The sequence below is a fragment of the Anomaloglossus baeobatrachus genome, unplaced genomic scaffold (genome assembly GCF_048569485.1).
Source record: "Anomaloglossus baeobatrachus isolate aAnoBae1 unplaced genomic scaffold, aAnoBae1.hap1 Scaffold_634, whole genome shotgun sequence".
Lineage (NCBI taxonomy): Eukaryota > Metazoa > Chordata > Amphibia > Anura > Aromobatidae > Anomaloglossus > Anomaloglossus baeobatrachus.
Window position 1 is genome coordinate 88,564 of NW_027445002.1, and position 25,340 is coordinate 113,903.

Here is a 25,340-nt window from a genome sequence, read left to right on the forward strand (position 1 = left end):
TCCGTTACTTCTAGGAAAAGAGCAAAGCGCAGCACGGCCTCTGATCCTGCTTACAAACCAGGAAGGAAACTACAGAACCAGAATAACAAGGGACAGAGAAAAGAGCCCGACCATCTAACCAGAGAGACTCCAAGAAGTGCAAGGAGAAAGTCCAGCTCTACTGAGGTGCCAGCCAGAGAAGCAGCCACACAAGCTACAACTGACGTGACCACAGCCCACGATGGATCCTTAGAACTTCCTCAACAATCTTTGCATCATTCTAGAGGACATCATACGGCCTCACCCCAGGAAATAAATCAACACGGGGGGATGGGCTTAGGACACACAACATTTCCGGATCCGGGTTCTCATTACACGAGGAGTGGCAGGAATCCAAAAAGACAACTGCGCAAAAGTACTTTAACCAGACAAAGACTTCTTCGGCCGGCTCAGGATATGAGTCCGGCAAGAAATCTACAGCTACAAGACTCAGAAGAGATTCCAGACAATGACTATGACACAGATAACGACTGCCCACTAGAGGGCAGCAGCACGCAGCACTTCAATAATGGAGGGGCTGTAGAGACTATAACTAATACGTCACGGACGGCTGGTCAACCTAGGACGCAGCCAGGTATTGGTGAGAACACTTTTTCTTGTCCTATATCTAGTGTAACTGTAATGAGTCCAGTGGGCGCAGTTGGGGGTACAGGTCCCGGCAATGTAGGATGGGATCTTAATTCAGTAGTACAGCAATTAGTGTCCGGGGTTAAGGAGGCTTTGAGTCAGTCTAGCTTACCCATAACCTCTTCTCCTATTGCTGCATGGTGCGGGAATGGTCGCCGGACACCGGAGGTGGTAAGTCAGTCGTGTGCTGACCCAGAGACACAGGAGGACGCAGTAATTTCACAAGGGGTTCCATTATCTGATGCAGCAAAAGGAGAATTATATGTATGTTTTGAGGGTCCTCTAGGAATTCATTTGAAACAGGAGGTTAGGGAGAAGATTTGGGCCGACGAATATGTGGAAATATTTTCATTATTGCCCTTAGAAAAATATAACTTGGATAGAGTAAGGTTTGATGAGAGGAAAAGAGAGGAACAAGAAAGACGGTATTGTCTCATCCCCCAAACATTTAGCAATTGGTTCCATGCCTTTGCCATATTAGCAAGTGTAATAGGCCAAAAAACTCCTGAACATTGCTCTGCCTTATTTTGTTACATGAATTCTATCGGGGAGGCGCACCGTGTGTATGGAGGTTTAGCATGGCTGCGCTATGATGAGCAGTTTCGCCAACGAAAGGCTGGTCGCCAAGGGATTCGTTGGGATCACAAAGATATTAGTTTATGGATGCGTCTCATGACAGCGCCACGTGGGGTTAATCAGCCCTTTCAGGGCTATGTCGGCAGATCATCAGCAATCGGATTGTCGGCAGCAAACAGAAAAGGTTGCTGCTGGCAGTTCAATGATAGCCAGTGCAGATTCGGAAACACATGCAGGTACAGACATGAATGCACCTTCTGTAGTGGAAACCATAGCCTATCAAAATGCTTTACACGAAATAAAACCCCAACAGCAGAGATTAACCAAAAAGGGGGAAACCCCAATTAGACTCGGGGAGATGGTGGGCTATCTAAGCAGGTACACAGATAGAAAAGCAGCACAATTGCTGGGGGAGGGTTTCTCAGAAGGTTTTAAGATCCCATCTACTTCAGGCCCATTAACCTGTTCTCGTAACCTTGCTTCAGCTTATACATATTCTCACATTGTCTCCACAAAACTAAACAAAGAAATTGACCTGGGCCGCATGGCAGGCCCATTCCCCAAAATGCCAATAGAAAACTTAAGGGTCTCTCCATTGGGGGTGGTCCCAAAGAAGGAACCCAATAAGTTTAGGCTGATCCATCATCTGTCCTTCCCTCATGGAAGCTCAGTTAATGATGGAATCGATCAGGAACTTTGCACAGTCTCGTATACTTCATTTGATACAGCGATTGCATGGGTTCAGAAGTACGGCAGAGGAGCTTTAATGGCAAAAACAGACATTGAAGCTGCCTTTAGACTCTTACCAGTCCATCCAGAAAGCTTCCATCTCTTGGGTTGTCAGTGGCAGGTTTTATGTAGACTTGTGTTTACCGATGGGCTGCTCCATCTCATGCTCCTTGTTTGAATCATTTAGCACATTTTGGAGTGGGTAGTAAAGAAGGAAGCCGGCGTGCGTTCTGTCCTGCATTATCTAGATGATTTCCTATGTATTGGTCCACCAAAGTCATTTGTTTGTGCTTCATTATTGGCAGCGATTCAGTCGGTTTTTAAGTGTTTTGGAGTACCGTTAGCATCAGATAAAACAGAAGGCCCGTCTACACTTATCAAGTTTTTAGGAATTTTGATTGACAGTGAAGCAATGGAGTGCAGATTACCGGATGACAAGGTCAGTGATCTGCTGGAGGCAGTCAGAGAAGCTAGATCTCACCGTAAGATCAGATTAAAGGATCTACAATCGCTGTTAGGGAAAATGAACTTTGCGTGTCGCATTATTCCAATGGGTAGAGTTTTTTGTAGGCGCCTAGCTGCAGCTACCTCCACATCACTTTGTGCGGCTGGCTAGAACATTAAAGGACGATCTGGCGGTATGGGAACAGTTCTTAATGTAGTTTAATGGGAGGTCATTGTGGATCAGACCACCGGTTTCAAATTTTGATCTAGACATCCACACTGATGCAGCGGGGTCAACTGGTTTTGGTGCATATTGTTCGGGACAGTGGTGTGCAGATAGGTGGCCAGAGAGTTGGAGAAACAATGGGTTAACACGAAACTTAGTACTCCTTGAATTGTTCCCCATAGTGGTTGCTTGTGAAATTTGGTACAATATTTTCCAAAACCGAAAAGTGAGATTTCATTGTGATAACTTGGGAGTTGTAGAAGTCATCAACAGACAATCAGCTTCTTCCCTGCCTGTTGTTACGTTGCTGCGTCATCTAGTGCTGCGCTGTTTAAAGTCAAATTGTCAGATTACAGCTGTGCATGTCCCCGGTGTGTGCAATTCTGTGGCTGATGCTCTGTCTCGTATTCAGTGGGACAGATTCCGTTCGTTAGCCCCGATGGCAGAGGTACAAGGCAAGAAGTGTCCGGATTTTCTGTGGTCACTGCCAGTGACACCGCATACGCTCTGATAGAACGGTCTGTGGGTGTAAGCACATGGCAGAGGTACCAGTCAGCATGGAGGGAATGGGAAGACTTGTGTGCTCTAGTGGCACATGATGCCAGTGTACATGACAATGTTTCCTTGTTGTTATTTTACATTAGCAGGGCCTTTGTGGATGGTACTTCATTGTCCAGTATTGATAGTAAAATGTCTGGATTAGCTTTTTGGTTTAAGTTGCACGACTTCACTGATTACACAAAGCATTTTTTAGTTAAGCAGGCCCTAAAGGGTTACAGGAAAAGTTGTAAGAAGACCAGAGATAAACGGCGTCCGATTTCTTTCCAGTTATTGCAGCAGATACTGAGTGTACTAGGCCGAGTCTGTAGCAGTCCCTTTGAAGTGTTTCTCTTTAGTTGTGCATTCACACTGGCCTTTTTTGGCGCTTTTAGAATCAGCGAGTTGGTGGCGAGTAGCTCCACCAGAAGTGGGGGTCTACAAGACGAGGACGTGCATCAGTACACAGACAGATTAGAATGTTTTCTGGCAAAGTCAAAAACTGATCAACAGGGTAGAGGAAAATGGATCACATTGTTTCCTTTAAGCGGTTCCAGGGCCTGCCCGGTCATCTGTTTTAGAAACTATGTCTCAAGAAGGCCAAATATCCAAGGTTCATTACTAATTCATGAGGATTGTAAGTCATTGTCACAATTTCAATTCACAGCAGTTCTTAAAAAATGCCTGACAATATTGGGAGAGTCTCCAAATGCATTCACTTCACACTCATTTAGGATAGGAGCAGCCACAGAAGCTGTAGATGGGGCTTAGAGCCTGACATAGTTAAAAAAATCGGGAGATGGGAATCGAGCAGATTTAAGAGTTACATTCGATTACATTTATTATAAATGGCGTACATGTATATATATGTGTACATTGTGGTAATCTTATAGTAGTTGTGTCTTCATTTAGACAATTGTGTGATAATTGTGTTTTTGTTTTTTGTTTTAGCTGAACAGCAATGCCCGGTTTGGATCATGGGACATTCATTTGTTTTTGGGGGGCCTTACGTGCAGCAGTCAGGCCTAATGGCAAACAGTTGGGGTTGCCCAGTTCCTTGGCACGGGTGACATGGATAGGAAAGAGGGGAATGCAGTGGCATCAGCTGTTAAAAGAAATCCAGTATCATGTGGAGTTCTACCGCCCCCCGGACGTCTTACTTATCCATTTAGGTGGTAATGATTTAGCAATAAGAACATCAAGACATTTAGTTAGGAACATAAAGCTTGATATGTTGAATTTATGGAGGTCTTACCCAGAAACAGTGGTGGTCTGGTCGGATATAGTAGCTAGACAAATGTGGAGAACAGCGCGATCAGTGGCTCGCATCAATAATACAAGGATAAAGGTTAATAAAAAAATAACAAAATTTGTGTTGGAAAACGGAGGGGTGGCCATACGTCACCAGATGCTGGAAAATACAAAGGAACATTTTTGGAGAGATGATAAGGTACATCTTAATGACATTGGCATTGATATATGGATGTTGGGAATACAAGAAGGAGTAGAACGAGCCATTAAGTTGTGGAGGAACTCACTCTTGTAAGGTGTCACAAGAGCGAGTCTTGGCGGGATGTGGTTGTTTAAACCCCCTCTTTGTTGGTTGGAGAATTATGTTTTTAATGGGGTCCCTGGGCCAGAGCTCAGCGGACAGTGGAATATGGGTCCCTGGGGAGGAGCTCAGTGGACAGTGGAATAGATGGGTCCCTGGGGAGGAGCTCAGCGGACACAAGGAAAATGATCAAGGGGTATACCCAGATTCCCCCTTGAGCTAGGTGTACACGGCGGAGGGGGATATGGGGCTGGGATTTATAACAACCACATCTCTGGGCCGATAATCTTGTTTTTTCTTATTGATGTTTTTACTTATTAAAATAAAGGGCTGCTGTGGCCAAAATTTTAATCCATGTCACGCAGTGTGTGGTGTCTTATTTATTAGATTACCAGGAGCGCAATTCACTAGTCCATCAGTCATGTATACTGGGTGTAATCCTCAGTATCTGTATTATTCTGTATATATACACTGCACAGTACCACTTCTCCTGTCCTGTATACTGGGTGTAATCCTCAGTATCTGTATTATTCTGTATATATACACTGCACAGTACCACTTCTCCTGTCCTGTATACTGGGTGTAATCCTCAGTGTCTGTATTATCCTGTATATATACACTGCACAGTACCACTTCTCCTGTCCTGTATACTGGGTGTAATCCTCAGTATCTGTATTATTCTGTATATATACACTGCACAGTACCACTTCTCCTGTCCTGTATACTGGGTGTAATCCTCAGTATCTGTATTATTCTGTATATATACACTGCACAGTACCACTTCTCCTGTCCTGTATACTAGGTGTAATCCTCAGTATCTGTATTATTCTGTATATATACACTGCACAGTACCACTTCTCCTGTCCTGTATACTGGGTGTAATCCTCAGTATCTGTATTATTCTGTATATATACACTGCACAGTACCACTTCTCCTGTCCTGTATACTGGGTGTAATCCTCAGTATCTGTATTATTCTGTATATATACACTGCACAGTACCACTTCTCCTGTCCTGTATACTGGGTGTAATCCTCAGTATCTGTATTATTCTGTATATATACACTGCACAGTACCACTTCTCCTGTCCTGTATACTGGGTGTAATCCTCAGTATCTGTATTATTCTGTATATATACACTGCACAGTACCACTTCTCCTGTCCTGTATACTAGGTATAATCCTCAGTATGTGTATTATTCTGTATATATACACTGCACAATACCACTTCTCCTGTCCTGTATACTGGGTGTAATCCTCAGTGTCTGTATTATTCTGTATATATACACTGCACAGTACCACTCCTCCTGTCCTGTATACTGGGTGTAATCCTCAGTATCTGTATTATTCTGTATATATACACTGCACAGTACCACTCCTCCTGTCCTGTATACTGGGTGTAATCCTCAGTACCTGTATTATTCTGTATATATACACTGCACAGTACCACTTCTCCTGTCCTGTATACTGGGTGTAATCCTCAGTATCTGTATTATTCTGTATATATACACTGCACAGTACCACTTCTCCTGTCCTGTATACTGGGTGTAATCCTCAGTATCTGTATTATTCTGTATGTATACACTGCACAGTACCACTTCTCCTGTCCTGTGTACTGGGTGTAATCCTCAGGATCTGTATTATTCTGTGTATATATACACTGCATAGTACCACTTCTCCTGTCCTGTATACTGGGTGTAATCCTCAGTGTCTGTATTATTCTGTATATATACACTGCACAGTACTACTTCTCCTGTCCTGTATACTGGGTGTAATCCTCAGTATCTGTATTATTCTGTATATATACACTGCACAGTACCACTTCTCCTGTCCTGTATACTGGGTGTAATCCTCAGTATCTGTATTATTCTGTATATATACACTGCACAGCACCACTTCTCCTGTCCTGTATACTGGGTGTAATCCTCAGTACCTGTATTATTCTGTGTATATATACACTGCACAGTACCACTTCTCCTGTCCTGTGTACTGGGTGTAATCCTCAGTACCTGTATTATTCTGTGTATATATACACTGCACAGTACCACTTCTCCTGTCCTGTGTACTGGGTGTAATCCTCAGTACCTGTATTATTCTGTGTATATATACACTGCACAGTACCACTTCTCCTGTCCTGTGTACTGGGTGTAATCCTCAGTACCTGTATTATTCTGTATATATACACTGCACAGTACCTCTTCTCCTGTCCTGCATACTGGGTGTAATCCTCAGTGTCTGTATTATTCTGTATATATTCACTGCACAGTACCACTTCTCCTGTCCTGTATACTGGGTGTAATCCTCAGTATCTGTATTATTCTGTATATATACACTGCACAGTACCACTTCTCCTGTCCTGTATACTGGGTGTAATCCTCAGTATCTGTATTATTCTGTATATATACACTGCACAGTACCACTTCTCCTGTCCTGTATACTGGGTGTAATCCTCAGTACCTGTATTATTCTGTATATATACACTGCACAGTACCACTTCTCCTGTCCTGTATACTGGGTGTAATCCTCAGTATCTGTATTATTCTGTATATATACACTGCACAGTACCACTCCTCCTGTCCTGTATACTGGGTGTAATCCTCAGTATCTGTATTATTCTGTATATATACACTGCACAGTACCACTTCTCCTGTCCTGTATACTGGGTGTAATCCTCAGTATCTGTATTATTCTGTATATATACACTGCACAGTACCACTTCTCCTGTCCTGTATACTGGGTGTAATCCTCAGTATCTGTATTATTCTGTATATATACACTGCACAGTGCCACTTCTCCTGTCCTGTATACTGGGTGTAATCCTCAGTATCTGTATTATTCTGTATATATACACTGCACAGTACCACTTCTCCTGTCCTGTATACTGGGTGTAATCCTCAGTGTCTGTATTATTCTGTATATATACACTGCACAGTACCACTTCTCCTGTCCTGTATACTGGGTGTAATCCTCAGTATCTGTATTATTCTGTATATATACACTGCACAGTACCACTTCTCCTGTCCTGTATACTGGGTGTAATCCTCAGTGCCTGTATTATTCTGTATATATACACTGCACAGTGCCACTTCTCCTGTCCTGTATACTGGGTGTAATCCTCAGTATCTGTATTATTCTGTATATATACACTGCACAGTACCTCTTCTCCTGTCCTGTATACTGGGTGTAATCCTCAGTACCTGTATTATTCTGTATATATACACTGCACAGTACCACTTCTCCTGTCCTGTATACTGGGTGTAATCCTCAGTATCTGTATTATTCTGTATATATACACTGCACAGTACCACTTCTCCTGTCCTGTATACTGGGTGTAATCCTCAGTATCTGTATTATTCTGTATATATACACTGCACAATACCACTCCTCCTGTCCTGTATACTGGGTGTAATCCTCAGTATCTATATTATTCTGTATATATACACTGCACAGTACCACTTCTCCTGTCCTGTATACTGGGTGTAATCCTCAGTACCTGTATTATTCTGTATATATACACTGCACAGTGCCACTTCTCCTGTCCTGTATACTGGGTGTAATCCTCAGTGTATGTATTATTCTGTATATATACACTGCACAGTACCTCTTCTCCTGTCCTGTATACTGGGTGTAATCCTCAGTACCTGTATTATTCTGTATATATACACTGTGCAGTACCACTCCTCCTGTCCTGTATACTGGGTGTAATCCTCAGTACCTGTATTATTCTGTATATATACACTGTACAGTACCACTTCTCCTGTCCTGTATACTGGGTGTAATCCTCAGTATCTGTATTATTCTGTATATATACACTGCACAGTACCACTTCTCCTGTCCTGTATACTGGGTGTAATCCTCAGTATCTATATTATTCTGTATATATACACTGCACAGTACCACTTCTCCTGTCCTGTATACTGGGTGTAATCCTCAGTACCTGTATTATTCTGTATATATACACTGTACAGTACCACTTCTCCTGTCCTGTATACTGGGTGTAATCCTCAGTGTCTGTATTATTCTGTATATATACACTGCACAGTACCACTTCTCCTGTCCTGTATACTGGGTGTAATCCTCAGTATCTGTATTATTCTGTATATATACACTGCACAGTACCACTTCTCCTGTCCTGTATACTGGGTGTAATCCTCAGTATCTGTATTATTCTGTATATATACACTGCACAGTACCACTTCTCCTGTCCTGTATACTGGGTGTAATCCTCAGTATCTATATTATTCTGTATATATACACTGCACAGTACCACTTCTCCTGTCCTGTATACTGGGTGTAATCCTCAGTACCTGTATTATTCTGTATATATACACTGTACAGTACCACTTCTCCTGTCCTGTATACTGGGTGTAATCCTCAGTATCTGTATTATTCTGTATATATACACTGCACAGTACCACTTCTCCTGTCCTGTATACTGGGTGTAATCCTCAGTGTCTGTATTATTCTGTATATATACACTGCACAGTACCACTTCTCCTGTCCTGTATACTGGGTGTAATCCTCAGTACCTGTATTATTCTGTATATATACACTGTACAGTACCACTTCTCCTGTCCTGTATACTGGGTGTAATCCTCAGTGTCTGTATTATTCTGTATATATACACTGCACAGTACCACTTCTCCTGTCCTGTATACTGGGTGTAATCCTCAGTATCTGTATTATTCTGTATATATACACTGCACAGTACCACTTCTCCTGCCCTGTATACTGGGTGTAATCCTCAGTGTCTGTATTATTCTGTATATATACACTGCACAGTACCACTTCTCCTGTCCTGTATACTGGGTGTAATCCTCAGTATCTGTATTATTCTGTATATATACACTGCACAGTACCACTTCTCCTGCCCTGTATACTGGGTGTAATCCTCAGTGTCTGTATTATTCTGTATATATACACTGCACAGTACCACTTCTCCTGTCCTGTATATTGCTCCTCCCCGGTTATGAATCTTTGCTCCCTGTGTCCAGTTTTACTGATAATCGTCTCCTTAGTCACACAGGACACCGCTTCCTGTTATACTGCACATTGTCCAGAAGTAAAGAGGAAGCGAGAGAGGGAAAAGTAAGGAAACTGTAAGTGGTGTCTGGACTGTGTATATACAGGTCATGGTGTAGTGGTGTCTGGACTGTGTATATACAGGGCATGGTGTAGTGGTGTCTGGACTGTGTATATACAGGGCATGGTGTAGTGGTGTATGGACTGTGTATATACAGGGCACGGTGTAGTGGTGTCTGGACTGTGTATATACAGGGCATGGTGTAGTGGTGTCTGGACTGTGTATATACAGGGCATGGTGTAGTGGTGTATGGACTGTGTATATACAGGGCATGGTGTAGTGGTGTCTGGACTGTGTATATACAGGGCATGGTGTAGTGGTGTCTGGACTGTGTATATACAGGTCACGGTGTAGTGGTGTCTGGACTGTGTATATACAGGGCATGGTGTAGTGGTGTCTGGACTGTGTATATACAGGTCACGGTGTAGTGGTGTCTGGACTGTGTATATACAGGTCACGGTGTAATGGTGTCTGGACTGTGTATATACAGGTCATGGTGTAGTGGTGTCTGGACTGTGTATATACAGGGGTATATACAGGGCATGGTGTAGTGGTGTCTGGACTGTGTATATACAGGGCATGGTGTAGTGGTGTATGGACTGTGTATATACAGGGCACGGTGTAGTGGTGTCTGGACTGTGTATATACAGGGCATGGTGTAGTGGTGTCTGGACTGTGTATATACAGGGCATGGTGTAGTGGTGTATGGACTGTGTATATACAGGGCATGGTGTAGTGGTGTCTGGACTGTGTATATACAGGGCATGGTGTAGTGGTGTCTGGACTGTGTATATACAGGTCACGGTGTAGTGGTGTCTGGACTGTGTATATACAGGGCATGGTGTAGTGGTGTCTGGACTGTGTATATACAGGTCACGGTGTAGTGGTGTCTGGACTGTGTATATACAGGTCACGGTGTAATGGTGTCTGGACTGTGTATATACAGGTCATGGTGTAGTGGTGTCTGGACTGTGTATATACAGGGCATGGTGTAGTGGTGTCTGGACTGTGTATATACAGGGCATGGTGTAGTGGTGTCTGGACTGTGTATATACAGGGCATGGTGTAGTGGTGTCTGGACTGTGTATATACAGGGCATGGTGTAGTGGTGTCTGGACTGTGTATATACAGGGCATGGTGTAGTGGTGTCTGGACTGTGTATATACAGGGCATGGTGTAGTGGTATCTGGACTGTGTATATACAGGGCATGGTGTAGTGGTGTCTGGACTGTGTATATACAGGTCATGGTGTAGTGGTGTATGGACTGTGTATATACAGGGCATGGTGTAGTGGTGTCTGGACTGTGTATATACAGGTCATGGTGTAGTGGTGTCTGGACTGTGTATATACAGGTCACGGTGTAGTGGTGTCTGGACTGTGTATATACAGGGCATGGTGTAGTGGTGTCTGGACTGTGTATATACAGGTCATGGTGTAGTGGTGTCTGGACTGTGTATATACAGGTCACGGTGTAGTGGTGTCTGGACTGTGTATATACAGGGCATGGTGTAGTGGTGTCTGGACTGTGTATATACAGGTCACGGTGTAGTGGTGTCTGGACTGTGTATATACAGGGCATGGTGTAGTGGTGTCTGGACTGTGTATATACAGGTCACGGTGTAGTGGTGTCTGGACTGTGTATATACAGGTCACGGTGTAATGGTGTCTGGACTGTGTATATACAGGTCATGGTGTAGTGGTGTCTGGACTGTGTATATACAGGGCATGGTGTAGTGGTGTCTGGACTGTGTATATACAGGGCATGGTGTAGTGGTGTCTGGACTGTGTATATACAGGGCATGGTGTAGTGGAGTCTGGACTGTGTATATACAGGGCATGGTGTAGTGGTGTCTGGACGGTGTATATACAGGTCATGGTGTAGTGGTATCTGGACTGTGTATATACAGGTCATGGTGTAGTGGTGTCTGGACTGTGTATATACAGGTCATGGTGTAGTGGTGTCTGGACTGTGTATATACAGGGCATGGTGTAGTGGTGTCTGGACTGTGTATATACAGGGCATGGTGTAGTGGTGTCTGGACTGTGTATATACAGGGCATGGTGTAGTGGTGTCTGGACTGTGTATATACAGGGCATGGTGTAGTGGTATCTGGACTGTGTATATACAGGGCATGGTGTAGTGGTGTCTGGACTGTGTATATACAGGTCATGGTGTAGTGGTGTATGGACTGTGTATATACAGGGCATGGTGTAGTGGTGTCTGGACTGTGTATATACAGGTCATGGTGTAGTGGTATCTGGACTGTGTGTATATACAGGACATGGTGTAGTGGTGTCTGGACTGTGTATATACAGGACATGGTGTAGTGGTGTCTGGACTGTGTATATACAGGGCATGGTGTAGTGGAGTCTGGACTGTGTATATACAGGTCATGGTGTAATGGTGTAGGGACTGTGTATATACAGGGCATGGTGTAGCGGTGTCTGGACTGTGTATATACAGGTCACGGTGTAGTGGTGTCTGGACTGTGTATATACAGGTCATGGTGTAATGGTGTAGGGACTGTGTATATACAGGGCATGGTGTAGCGGTGTCTGGACTGTGTATATACAGGTCACGGTGTAGAGGTGTGTGGACTGTGTATATACAGGGCATGGTGTAGTGGAGTCTGGACTGTGTATATACAGAGCATGGTGTAGAGGTGTGTGGACTGTGTATATACAGGTCACGGTGTAGAGGTGTGTGGACTGTGTATATACAGGTCATGGTGTAGTGGTGTCTGGACTGTGTATAAACAGGTCATGGTGTAGTGGTGTCTGGACTGTGTATATACAGGTCACGGTGTAGTGGTGTCTGGACTGTGTATATACAGAGCATGGTGTAGTGGTGTCTGGACTGTGTATATACAGGTCACGGTGTAGTGGTGTATGGACTGTGTATATACAGGGCATGGTGTAGTGGTGTCTGGACTATGTATATACGGGTCATGGTGTAGTGGTGTATGGACTGTGTATATACAGGTCATGGTGTAGTGGTGTCTGGACTGTGTATATACAGGTCATGGTGTAGTGGTGTCTGGACTGTGTATATACAGGGCATGGTGTAGAGGTGTGTGGACTGTGTATATACAGGTCACGGTGTAGAGGTGTGTGGACTGTGTATATACAGGTCACGGTGTAGTGGTGTCTGGACTGTGTATATACAGGTCAGGGTGTAGTGGTGTCTGGACTGTGTATATACAGGTCACGGTGTAGTGGTGTCTGGACTGTGTATATACAGGTCACGGTGTAGTGGTGTCTGGACTGTGTATATACAGGGCATGGTGTAGTGGTGTCTGGACTGTGTATATACAGGGCATGGTGTAGTGGTGTCTGGACTGTGTATATACAGGGCATGGTGTAGTGGTGTCTGGACTGTGTATATACAGGGCATGGTGTAGTGGTGTCTGGACGGTGTATATACAGTTCATGGTGTAGTGGTGTCTGGACTGTGTATATACAGGTCATGGTGTAGTGGTGTCTGGACTGTGTATATACAGGGCATGGTGTAGTGGTGTATGCACTGTGTATATACAGGTCACGGTGTAGTGGTGTCTGGACTGTGTATATACAGGGCATGGTGTAGAGGTGTCTGGACTGTGTATATACAGGACATGGTGTAGTGGTGTATGGACTGTGTATATACAGGGCATGGTGTAGTGGAGTCTGGACTGTGTATATACAGGACATGGTGTAGTGGTGTATGGACTGTGTATATACAGGGCATGGTGTAGCGGTGTCTGGACTGTGTATATACAGGGCATGGTGTAGAGGTGTCTGGACTGTGTATATACAGGTCATGGTGTAGTGGTGTATGGACTGTGTATATACAGGGCATGGTGTAGTGGTGTCTGGACTGTGTATATACAGGGCATGGTGTAGTGGTGTCTGGACTGTGTATATACAGGTCACGGTGTAGAGGTGTGTGGACTGTGTATATACAGGGCATGGTGTAGTGGAGTCTGGACTGTGTATATACAGGGCATGGTGTAGTGGTGTCTGGACTGTGTATATACAGGGCATGGTGTAGTGGTATCTGGACTGTGTATATACAGGGCATGGTGTAGTGGTGTCTGGACGGTGTATATACAGGTCACGGTGTAGTGGTGTATGGACTGTGTATATACAGGGCATGGTGTAGTGGTGTCTGGACTGTGTATATACAGGACATGGTGTAGTGGTGTATGGACTGTGTATATACAGGTCACGGTGTAGAGGTGTGTGGACTGTGTATATACAGGGCATGGTGTAGTGGTGTATGGACTGTGTATATACAGGGCATGGTGTAGTGGTGTCTGGACTGTGTATATACAGGTCATGGTGTAGTGGTATCTGGACTGTGTATATACAGGGCATGGTGTAGTGGTGTCTGGACGGTGTATATACAGGTCACGGTGTAGTGGTGTATGGACTGTGTATATACAGGGCATGGTGTAGTGGTGTCTGGACTGTGTATATACAGGACATGGTGTAGTGGTGTATGGACTGTGTATATACAGGTCATGGTGTAGTGGTGTATGGACTGTGTATATACAGGGCATGGTGTAGCGGTGTCTGGACTGTGTATATACAGGTCACGGTGTAGTGGTGTCTGGACTGTGTATATACAGGTCATGGTGTAGTGGTGTATGGACTGTGTATATACAGGGCATGGTGTAGCGGTGTCTGGACTGTGTATATACAGGGCACGGTGTAGTGGTGTCTGGACTGTGTATATACAGGTCATGGTGTAGTGGTGTATGGACTGTGTATATACAGGGCATGGTGTAGCGGTGTCTGGACTGTGTATATACAGGTCACGGTGTAGTGGTGTCTGGACTGTGTATATACAGGACATGGTGTAGTGGTGTCTGGACTGTGTATATACAGGGCATGGTGTAGTGGTGTCTGGACTGTGTATATACAGGACATGGTGTAGCGGTGTCTGGACTGTGTATATACAGGACATGGTGTAGTGGTGTATGGACTGTGTATATACAGGTCATGGTGTAGTGGTATCTGGACTGTGTATATACAGGGCATGGTGTAGTGGTGTCTGGACTGTGTATATACAGGGCATGGTGTAGTGGTGTATGGACTGTGTATATACAGGGCATGGTGTAGCGGTGTCTGGACTGTGTATATACAGGGCATGGTGTAGTGGTGTCTGGACTGTGTATATACAGGGCATGGTGTAGTGGAGTCTGGACTGTGTATATACAGGGCATGGTGTAGCGGTGTCTGGACTGTGTATATACAGGTCACGGTGTAGTGGTGTCTGGACTGTGTATATACAGGTCACGGTGTAGTGGTGTCTGGACTGTGTATATACAGGTCACGGTGTAGTGGTGTCTGGACTGTGTATATACAGGTCATGGTGTAGTGGTGTCTGGACTGTGTATATACAGGGCATGGTGTAGTGGTGTCTGGACTGTGTATATACAGGTCATGGTGTGGTGGTGTCTGGACTGTGTATATACAGGTCATGGTGTAGTGTGGGATTCTAGTCTGTACAATATCCAGTAGGGGCTGTGCAGTTGGGGATACTAGTCTGTACAGGATACAGTAGAGGCTGAGCAGCTGGGGATACTAGTCTGTACAGGATCCAGTAGGGGCTGTGCAGTTGGGGATACTAGTCTGTACAGGATCCAGTAGGGGCTGTGTAGCTGAGGATACTAGTCTGTACAGGATCCAGTAGGGGCTGTGCAGTTGGGGATACTACTCTGTATAGGATCCAGTAGGGGCTGTGCAGTTGGGGATCCTAGTCTGTACAGGATCCAGTAGGGGCTGTGCAGCTGGGGATACTAGTCTGTACAGGAGCCAGTAGGGGCTGTGCAGTTGGGGATACTAGTCTGTACAGGATCCAGTAGGGGCTGTGCAGTTGGGGATACTAGTCTGTACAGGATCTAGTAGGGGCTGTGCAGTTGGGGATACTAGTCTGTACAGGATCCAGTAGGGGCTGTGCAGCTGGGGATACTAGTCTGTACAGGATCCAGTAGGGGCTGTGCAGTTGGGGATACTAGTCTGTACAGGATCCAGTAGGGGCTGAGCAGCTGGGGATACTAGTCTGTACAGGATCCAGTAGGGGTTGTGCAGTTGGGGATACTAGTCTGTACAGGATCCAGTAGGGGCTGTGCAGTTGGGGATACTAGTCTGTACAGGATCCAGTAGGGGCTGAGCAGCTGGGGATACTAGTCTGTACAGGATCCAGTAGGGGCTGAGCAGCTGGGGATGCTAGTCTGTACAGGATCCAGTAGGGGTTGTGCAGTTGGGGATACTAGTCTGTACAGGATCCAGTAGGGGTTGTGCAGTTGGGGATACTAGTCTGTACAGGATCCAGTAGGGGCTGTGCAGTTGGGGATACTAGTCTGTACAGGATCCAGTAGGGGCTGAGCAGCTGGGGATACTAGTCTGTACAGGATCCAGTAGGGGCTGAGCAGCTTGGGATACTAGTCTGTACAGGAGCCAGTAGGGGCAGGGCAGTTGTGGATACTAGTCTGTACAGGATCCAGTAGGGGCAGGGCAGTTGTTGATACTAGTCTGTACAGGATCCAGTAGGGGCTGGGCAGTTGTGGATACTAGTCTGTACAGGAGCCAGTAGGGGCTGTGCAGTTGGAGATACTAGTCTGTACAGGAGCCAGTAGGGGCTGTGCAGTTGGGGATACTAGTCTGTACAGGATCCAGTAGGGGCTGTGCAGTTGGGGATACTAGTCTGTACAGGATCCAGTAGGGGCTGTGCAGCTGGGGATACTAGTCTGTACAGGAGCCAGTAGGGGCTGTGCAGTTGGGGATACTAGTCTGTACAGGATCCAGTAGGGGCTGTGCAGTTGGGGATACTAGTCTGTACAGGATCCAGTAGGGGCTGAGCAGCTGGGGATACTAGTCTGTACAGGATCCTGTAGGGGCTGTGCAGCTGGGGATACTAGTCTGTACAGGATCCAGTAGGGGCTGAGCAGCTGGGGATACTAGTCTGTACAGGATCCAGTAGGGGTTGTGCAGTTGGGGATACTAGTCTGTACAGGATCCAGTAGGGGCTGTGCAGTTGGGGATACTAGTCTGTACAGGATCCAGTAGGGGCTGAGCAGCTGGGGATACTAGTCTGTACAGGATCCAGTAGGGGCTGAGCAGCTGGGGATGCTAGTCTGTACAGGATCCAGTAGGGGTTGTGCAGTTGGGGATACTAGTCTGTACAGGATCCAGTAGGGGTTGTGCAGTTGGGGATACTAGTCTGTACAGGATCCAGTAGGGGCTGTGCAGTTGGGGATACTAGTCTGTACAGGATCCAGTAGGGGCTGAGCAGCTGGGGATACTAGTCTGTACAGGATCCAGTAGGGGCTGAGCAGCTTGGGATACTAGTCTGTACAGGAGCCAGTAGGGGCAGGGCAGTTGTGGATACTAGTCTGTACAGGATCCAGTAGGGGCAGGGCAGTTGTTGATACTAGTCTGTACAGGATCCAGTAGGGGCTGGGCAGTTGTGGATACTAGTCTGTACAGGAGCCAGTAGGGGCTGTGCAGTTGGAGATACTAGTCTGTACAGGAGCCAGTAGGGGCTGTGCAGTTGGGGATACTAGTCTGTACAGGATCCAGTAGGGGCTGTGCAGTTGGGGATACTAGTCTGTACAGGATCCAGTAGGGGCTGTGCAGCTGGGGATACTAGTCTGTACAGGAGCCAGTAGGGGCTGTGCAGTTGGGGATACTAGTCTGTACAGGATCCAGTAGGGGCTGTGCAGTTGGGGATACTAGTCTTTACAGGATCCAGTAGGGGCTGTGCAGTTGGGGATACTAGTCTGTACAGGATCCAGTAGGGGCTGTGCAGCTGGGGATACTAGTCTGTACAGGATCCAGTAGGGGCTGAGCAGCTGGGGATACTAGTCTGTACAGGATCCAGTAGGGGTTGTGCAGTTGGGGATACTAGTCTGTACAGGATCCAGTAGGGGCTGTGCAGTTGGGGATACTAGTCTGTACAGGATCCAGTAGGGGCTGAGCAGCTGGGGATACTAGTCTGTACAGGATCCAGTAGGGGCTGAGCAGCTGGGGATACTAGTCTGTACAGGATCCAGTAGGGGTTGTGCAGTTGGGGATACTAGTCTGTACAGGATCCAGTAGGGGCTGTGCAGTTGGGGATACTAGTCTGTACAGGATCCAGTAGGGGCTGAGCAGCTGGGGATACTAGTCTGTACAGGATCCAGTAGGGGCTGAGCAGCTTGGGATACTAGTCTGTACAGGAGCCAGTAGGGGCAGGGCAGTTGTGGATACTAGTCTGTACAGGATCCAGTAGGGGCAGGGCAGTTGTTGATACTAGTCTGTACAGGATCCAGTAGGGGCTGGGCAGTTGTGGATACTAGTCTGTACAGGAGCCAGTAGGGGCTGTGCAGTTGGAGATACTAGTCTGTACAGGAGCCAGTAGGGGCTGTGCAGTTGGGGATACTAGTCTGTACAGGATCCAGTAGGGGCTGTGCAGTTGGGGATACTAGTCTGTACAGGAGCCAGTAGGGGCTGTGCAGTTGGGGATACTAGTCTGTACAGGATCCAGTAGGGGCTGTGCAGTTGGGGATACTAGTCTGTACAGGATCCAGTAGGGGCTGTGCAGTTGGGGATACTAGTCTGTACAGGATCCAGTAGGGGCTGTGCAGCTGGGGATACTAGTCTGTACAGGATCCAGTAGGGGCTGTGCAGTTGGGGATACTAGTCTGTACAGGAGCCAGTAGGGGCTGTGCAGTTGGGGATACTAGTCTGTACAGGATCCTGTAGGGGCTGTGCAGTTGGGGATACTAGTCTGTACAGGAGCCAGTAGGGGCTGTGCAGTTGGGGATACTAGTCTGTACAGGATACAGTAGAGGCTGAGCAGCTGGGGATACTAGTCTGTACAGGATCCAGTAGGGGCTGTGCAGTTGGATATACTAGTCTGTACAGGATACAGTAGAGGCTGAGCAGCTGGGGATACTAGTCTGTACAGGATCCAGTAGGGGCTGTGCAGCTGGGGATTCTAGTCTGTACAGGAGCCAGTAGGGGCTGTGCAGTTGGGGATACTAGTCTGTACAGGATCCAGTAGGGGCTGAGCAGCTGGGGATACTAGTCTGTACAGGATCCAGTAGGGGCTGTGCAGCTGGGGATACTAGTCTGTACAGGATCCAGTAGGGGCTGAGCAGCTGGGGATTCTAGTCTGTACAGGATCCAGTAGGGGTTGTGCAGTTGGGGATACTAGTCTGTACAGGATCCAGTAGGGGCTGTGCAGTTGGGGATACTAGTCTGTACAGGATCCAGTAGGGGCTGAGCAGCTGGGGATACTAGTCTGTACAGGATCCAGTAGGGGCTGAGCAGCTGGGGATACTAGTCTGTACAGGATCCAGTAGGGGTTGTGCAGTTGGGGATACTAGTCTGTACAGGATCCAGTAGGGGTTGTGCAGTTGGGGATACTAGTCTGTACAGGATCCAGTAGGGGCTGTGCAGTTGGGGATACTAGTCTGTACAGGATCCAGTAGGGGCTGAGCAGCTGGGGATACTAGTCTGTACAGGATCCAGTAGGGGCTGAGCAGCTTGGGATACTAGTCTGTACAGGAGCCAGTAGGGGCAGGGCAGTTGTGGATACTAGTCTGTACAGGATCCAGTAGGGGCAGGGCAGTTGTTGATACTAGTCTGTACAGGATCCAGTAGGGGCTGGGCAGTTGTGGATACTAGTCTGTACAGGAGCCAGTAGGGGCTGTGCAGCTGAGGATACTAGTCTGTACAGGATCCAGTAGGGGCTGAGCAGCTTGGGATACTAGTCTGTACAGGAGCCAGTAGGGGCTGTACAGCTGGGGATACTAGTCTGTACAGGATCCAGTAGGGGTTGTACAGCTGGGGATACTAGTCTGTACAGGATCCAGTAGGGGCTGTACAGCTGGGGATACTAGTCTGTACAGGATCCAGTAGGGGCTGAGCAGCTGGGGATACTAGTCTGTACAGGATCCAGTAGGGGCTGAGCAGCTTGGGATACTAGTCTGTACAGGAGCCAGTAGGGGCAGGGCAGTTGTGGATACTAGTCTGTACAGGATCCAGTAGGGGCTGAGCAGCTTGGGATACTAGTCTGTACAGGAGCCAGTAGGGGCAGGGCAGTTGTGGATACTAGTCTGTACAGGATCCAGTAGGGGCAGGGCAGTTGTTGATACTAGTCTGTACAGGATCCAGTAGGGGCTGTGCAGTTGGAGATACTAGTCTGTACAGGAGCCAGTAGGGGCTGTGCAGTTGGGGATACTAGTCTGTACAGGATCCAGTAGGGGTTGTGCAGTTGGGGATACTAGTCTGTACAGGATCCAGTAGGGGCTGTGCAGCTGGGGATACTAGTCTGTACAGGAGCCAGTAGGGGCTGTGCAGTTGGGGATACTAGTCTGTACAGGATCCAGTAGGGGCTGTGCAGTTGGGGATACTAGTCTGTACAGGATCCAGTAGGGGCTGTGCAGTTGGGGATACTAGTCTGTACAGGATCCAGTAGGGGCTGTGCAGCTGGGGATACTAGTCTGTACAGGATCCAGTAGGGGCTGTGCAGTTGGGGATACTAGTCTGTACAGGAGCCAGTAGGGGCTGTGCAGTTGGGGATACTAGTCTGTACAAGATCCTATAGGGGCTGTGCAGTTGGGGATACTAGTCTGTACAGGATACAGTAGAGGCTGAGCAGCTGGGGATACTAGTCTGTACAGGATCCAGTAGGGGCTGTGCAGTTGGATTTACTAGTCTGTACAGGATACAGTAGAGGCTGAGCAGCTGGGGATACTAGTCTGTACAGGATCCAGTAGGGGCTGTGCAGCTGGGGATACTAGTCTGTACAGGAGCGAGTAGGGGCTGTGCAGTTGGGGATACTAGTCTGTACAGGATCCAGTAGGGGCTGAGCAGCTGGGGATACTAGTCTGTACAGGATCCAGTAGGGGCTGTGCAGCTGGGGATACTAGTCTGTACAGGATCCAGTAGGGGCTGAGCAGCTGGGGATACTAGTCTGTACAGGATCCAGTAGGGGTTGTGCAGTTGAGGATACTAGTCTGTACAGGATCCAGTAGGGGCTGTGCAGTTGGGGATACTAGTCTGTACAGGATCCAGTAGGGGCTGAGCAGCTGGGGATACTAGTCTGTACAGGATCCAGTAGGGGCTGAGCAGCTGGGGATACTAGTCTGTACAGGATCCAGTAGGGGTTGTGCAGTTGGGGATACTAGTCTGTACAGGATCCAGTAGGGGTTGTGCAGTTGGGGATACTAGTCTGTACAGGATCCAGTAGGGGCTGTGCAGTTGGGGATACTAGTCTGTACAGGATCCAGTAGGGGCTGAGCAGCTGGGGATACTAGTCTGTACAGGATCCAGTAGGGGCTGAGCAGCTTGGGATACTAGTCTGTACAGGAGCCAGTAGGAGCAGGGCAGTTGTGGATACTAGTCTGTACAGGATCCAGTAGGGGCAGGGCAGTTGTTGATACTAGTCTGTACAGGATCCAGTAGGGGCTGGGCAGTTGTGGATACTAGTCTGTACAGGATCCAGTAGGGGCTGGGCAGTTGTGGATACTAGTCTGTACAGGAGCCAGTAGGGGCTGTGCAGCTGAGGATACTAGTCTGTACAGGATCCAGTAGGGGCTGAGCAGCTTGGGATACTAGTCTGTACAGGAGCCAGTAGGGGCTGGGCAGTTGTGGATACTAGTCTGTACAGGATCCAGTAGGGGTTGTACAGCTGGGGATACTAGTCTGTACAGGATCCAGTAGGGGCTGTACAGCTGGGGATACTAGTCTGTACAGGATCCAGTAGGGGCTGAGCAGCTGGGGATACTAGTCTGTACAGGATCCAGTAGGGGCTGAGCAGCTTGGGATACTAGTCTGTACAGGAGCCAGTAGGGGCAGGGCAGTTGTGGATACTAGTCTGTACAGGATCCAGTAGGGGCAGGGCAGTTGTTGATACTAGTCTGTACAGGATCCAGTAGGGGCTGGGCAGTTGTGGATACTAGTCTGTACAGGAGCCAGTAGGGGCTGTGCAGCTGAGGATACTAGTCTGTACAGGATCCAGAAGGGCTGAGCAGCTTGGGATACTAGTCTGTACAGGAGCCAGTAGGGGCTGTACAGCTGGGGATACTAGTCTGTACAGGATCCAGTAGGGGCTGTGCAGCTGGGGATACTAGTCTGTACAGGAGCCAGTAGGGGCTGTGCAGCTGGAGATACTAGTCTGTACAGGATACAGTAGAGGCTGAGCAGCTGGGGATACTAGTCTGTACAGGAGCCAGTAGGGGCTGTGCAGCTGGGGATACTAGTCTGTACAGGAGCCAGTAGGGGCTGTGCAGTTGGGGATACTAGTCTGTACAGGATCCAGTAGGGGCTGTACAGCTGGGGATACTAGTCTGTACAGGATCCAGTAGGGGCTGTACAGCTGGGGATACTAGTCTGTACTTGGATACTTGTCTCCATTCTCGCCAGCCTTTGACTGATTTTTCCACCACGTATATTCGACTCAAGGCAATCAATGCCTCTAACTCGAAATAATTTGGAATCTGAATGGTGGTGTAGGAAAAATTGGCGAGGGATGGTTTTTAGGAGGGAGATATCTTGGCATTCTACTGCTGCCTTTATCCCATTAACGTGTTCTCTAACTCTAGTCTTGAGAGGCCTAGTCGTGAGTCCCACATAGATTTTTGGGCACGGACACAGAGCGTAATAAATTACTGCAGTAGTAGTGCATGTAATGAATTTTTTCATTTTAAAATTACGAATTCCCATAGAGTCACTAAATGAGTCTGCCCTATCAATATTTTGACAGGCGACACAATGTCCACAAGCCACACAGCCAGTACGGGGGAGCACAGGACCAAAAGCAAAGGTTGAGTTATGCACTCATAATGGCTTGTAACCAAATAGTCCCGTAGATTTTTGGATCTACGTATACTCATCATAGGTCTGTCTGGAATAATCCTAGCCAATACTGGATCTGCCTGTAATACCGGCCAGAATTTCTGTAGGCAGGATCGCATGGCAGCAAATTGGCCATGATAATCCGTGACAAATCTCGTCGTCTCCCCTGAGCTGGATTTTTTAGGGGCATATAGTAAGGAGTGTCTGGTATGATGTCTAGCTCTGTTATAAGCTCTTTTGACACATCTCCTACTATACCCACGGGCATAAAACCTCTGTTTTAATTCGAATGCTCTGGTCTCAAAGTGCAAATCCGTGGAGCAGATCCTGCGGAGGCGCAGAAACTGGCCCACGGGGATGGACCTGATCATAAAGCCCGGGTGAGAAGAAGAGGCATGTAGTAGCATGTTCCCAGCAGTCTCCTTACGATAAATATCGGTCTGTAAGATGTTGGAAGAGTCTCTCATAACCGTGACATCAAGGAAGTCAATGGACTGTGGGTGGTGAGTATATGTGATGCGGATGTTTACATCATTAGAATTCAGAATTTTGAAAAAATCATGGAGATCAGATTCCACACCCTGCCAGATCAAAAATATGTCGTCGATGTACCGCGTCCAAAAGGGGACACGGTCCATCGACGACAAATGATCTGACAGGAAGAGGTCCCTCTCCCACAGCCCCAGGAATAAATTGGCATACGAGGGGGCAAAAGCCGCCCCCATAGCCGTGCCCTGGAGCTGCAGGTAAAAGGACCCCTTAAAAACAAAAAAGTTGTGTGTTAAAGTAAATTCCAATAACTCCATAACTAAATTAACTATGTCTCCGGGTAAGTTGGACATATCCATAAAAAATCTGGTAGCCCGGAGACCATCGCTATGTCTGATGCTGGTGTACAGAGACTCGACGTCTCCGGTCACCAGCAAAGCATCATCACCCACACACAGTCCATCAACCTTCCTTAAGAACTCACTAGTATCCTTAGTGAAGGATGGCAATCCCTCAACCAAGGGTTGTAATTTGGAGTAAATCCATCGGTTCACATGTTCCAAGAAATTCCCTCTACCAGACACAATTGGTCTCGCAGGTGGAAAGTTGACATCTTTATGTATCTTAGGCAGGAGGTATAGCGTGGGAACTACAGGCTCAGCCATCTGAAGCGCGGAAGCCAGCTCTTTGGTGACAACGTTGTTGTCTAATGCCGCTTTGAGAATCTTTTGTAATTGGATGGTGTACGCAGATAGGGGATTGAAGGTCAATTTCTTATAACAGACTTTATCCCGCAATTGTCTATACACTTCTTTTTCATAGAGTTCTCGCGGCCAGACAACAACGTTCCCTCCTTTATCCGCCGGCTTCATCACAACATCAGGCAGAGCCTGCAGTTCCCGTAGCCTCACCCGTTCCTGCCGAGTAAGATTATCAGAAGAAATAGAAGATGAAATATTATCAGCTGGGGATACTAGTCTGTACAGGAGCCAGTAGGGGCTGTGCAGCTGGGGATACTAGTCTGTACAGGATCCAGTAGGGGCTGTGCAGTTGGGGATACTAGTCTGTACAGGATCCAGTAGGGGCTGTGCAGTTGGGGATACAACAACGTTCCCTCCTTTATCCGCCGGCTTCATCACAACATCAGGCAGAGCCTGCAGTTCCCGTAGCCTCACCCGTTCCTGCCGAGTAAGATTATCAGAAGAAATAGAAGATGAAATATTATCAGCTGGGGATACTAGTCTGTACAGGAGCCAGTAGGGGCTGTGCAGCTGGGGATACTAGTCTGTACAGGATCCAGTAGGGGCTGTGCAGTTGGGGATACTAGTCTGTACAGGATCCAGTAGGGGCTGTGCAGTTGGGGATACTAGTCTGTACAGGATCCAGTAGGGGCTGTGCAGTTGGGGATACTAGTCTGTACAGGATCCAGTAGGGGCTGTGCAGTTGGGGATACTAGTCTGTACAGGATCCAGTAGGGGCTGTGCAGTTGGGGATACTAGTCTGTACAGGATCCAGTAGGGGCTTTGCAGCTGGGGATACTAGTCTGTACAGGATCCAGTAGGGGCTGTGCAGCTGGGGATACTAGTCTGTACAGGATCCAGTAGTGGCTGTGCAGTTGGGGATACTAGTCTGAACAGGAGCCAGTAGGGGCTGTGCAGTTGGGGATACTAGTCTGTACAGGAGCCAGTAGGGGCTGTGCCGTTGGGGATACTAGTCTGTACAGGAGCCAGTAGGGGCTGTGTAGCTGGAATACTAGTCTGTACAGGATCCAGTAGGGGCTGTGCAGTTGGGGATACTAGTCTGTACAGGATCCAGTAGGGGCTGTGCAGTTGGAGATACTAGTCTGTACAGGATCCAGTAGTGGCTGTGCAGCTGGAGATACTAGTCTGTACAGGATCCAGTAGGGGCTGTGCAGTTGGAGATACTAGTCTGTACAGGATCCAGTAGTGGCTGTGCAGTTGAGGATACTAGTCTGTACAGGATCCAGTAGCGGCTGTGCAGTTGGGGATACTAGTCTGTACAGGATCCAGTAGGGGCTTTGCAGCTGGGGATACTAGTCTGTACAGGATCCAGTAGGGGCTGTGCAGCTGGGGATACTAGTCTGTACAGGATCCAGTAGGGGCTTTGCAGCTGGGGATACTAGTCTGTACAGGAGCCAGTAGGAGCTGTGCAGTTGGAGATACTAGTCTGTACAGGATCCAGTAGTGGC

General features: G+C 47.4%; 1 protein-coding gene across 1 annotated transcript in view; it reads left to right on the forward strand.

Moving 5' to 3' along the window:
- Window positions 1–9,741: 9,741 nt before the first annotated feature.
- LOC142285905 (phospholipid scramblase 3-like) overlaps window positions 9,742–25,340 on the forward strand; it is a gene marked incomplete at its 3' end in the record, with an annotated part of 53,780 nt that continues 38,181 nt past the window's right edge. The window contains exon 1 of the mRNA XM_075333307.1: window positions 9,742–9,826. The remainder of the gene's footprint in view (window positions 9,827–25,340) is intronic.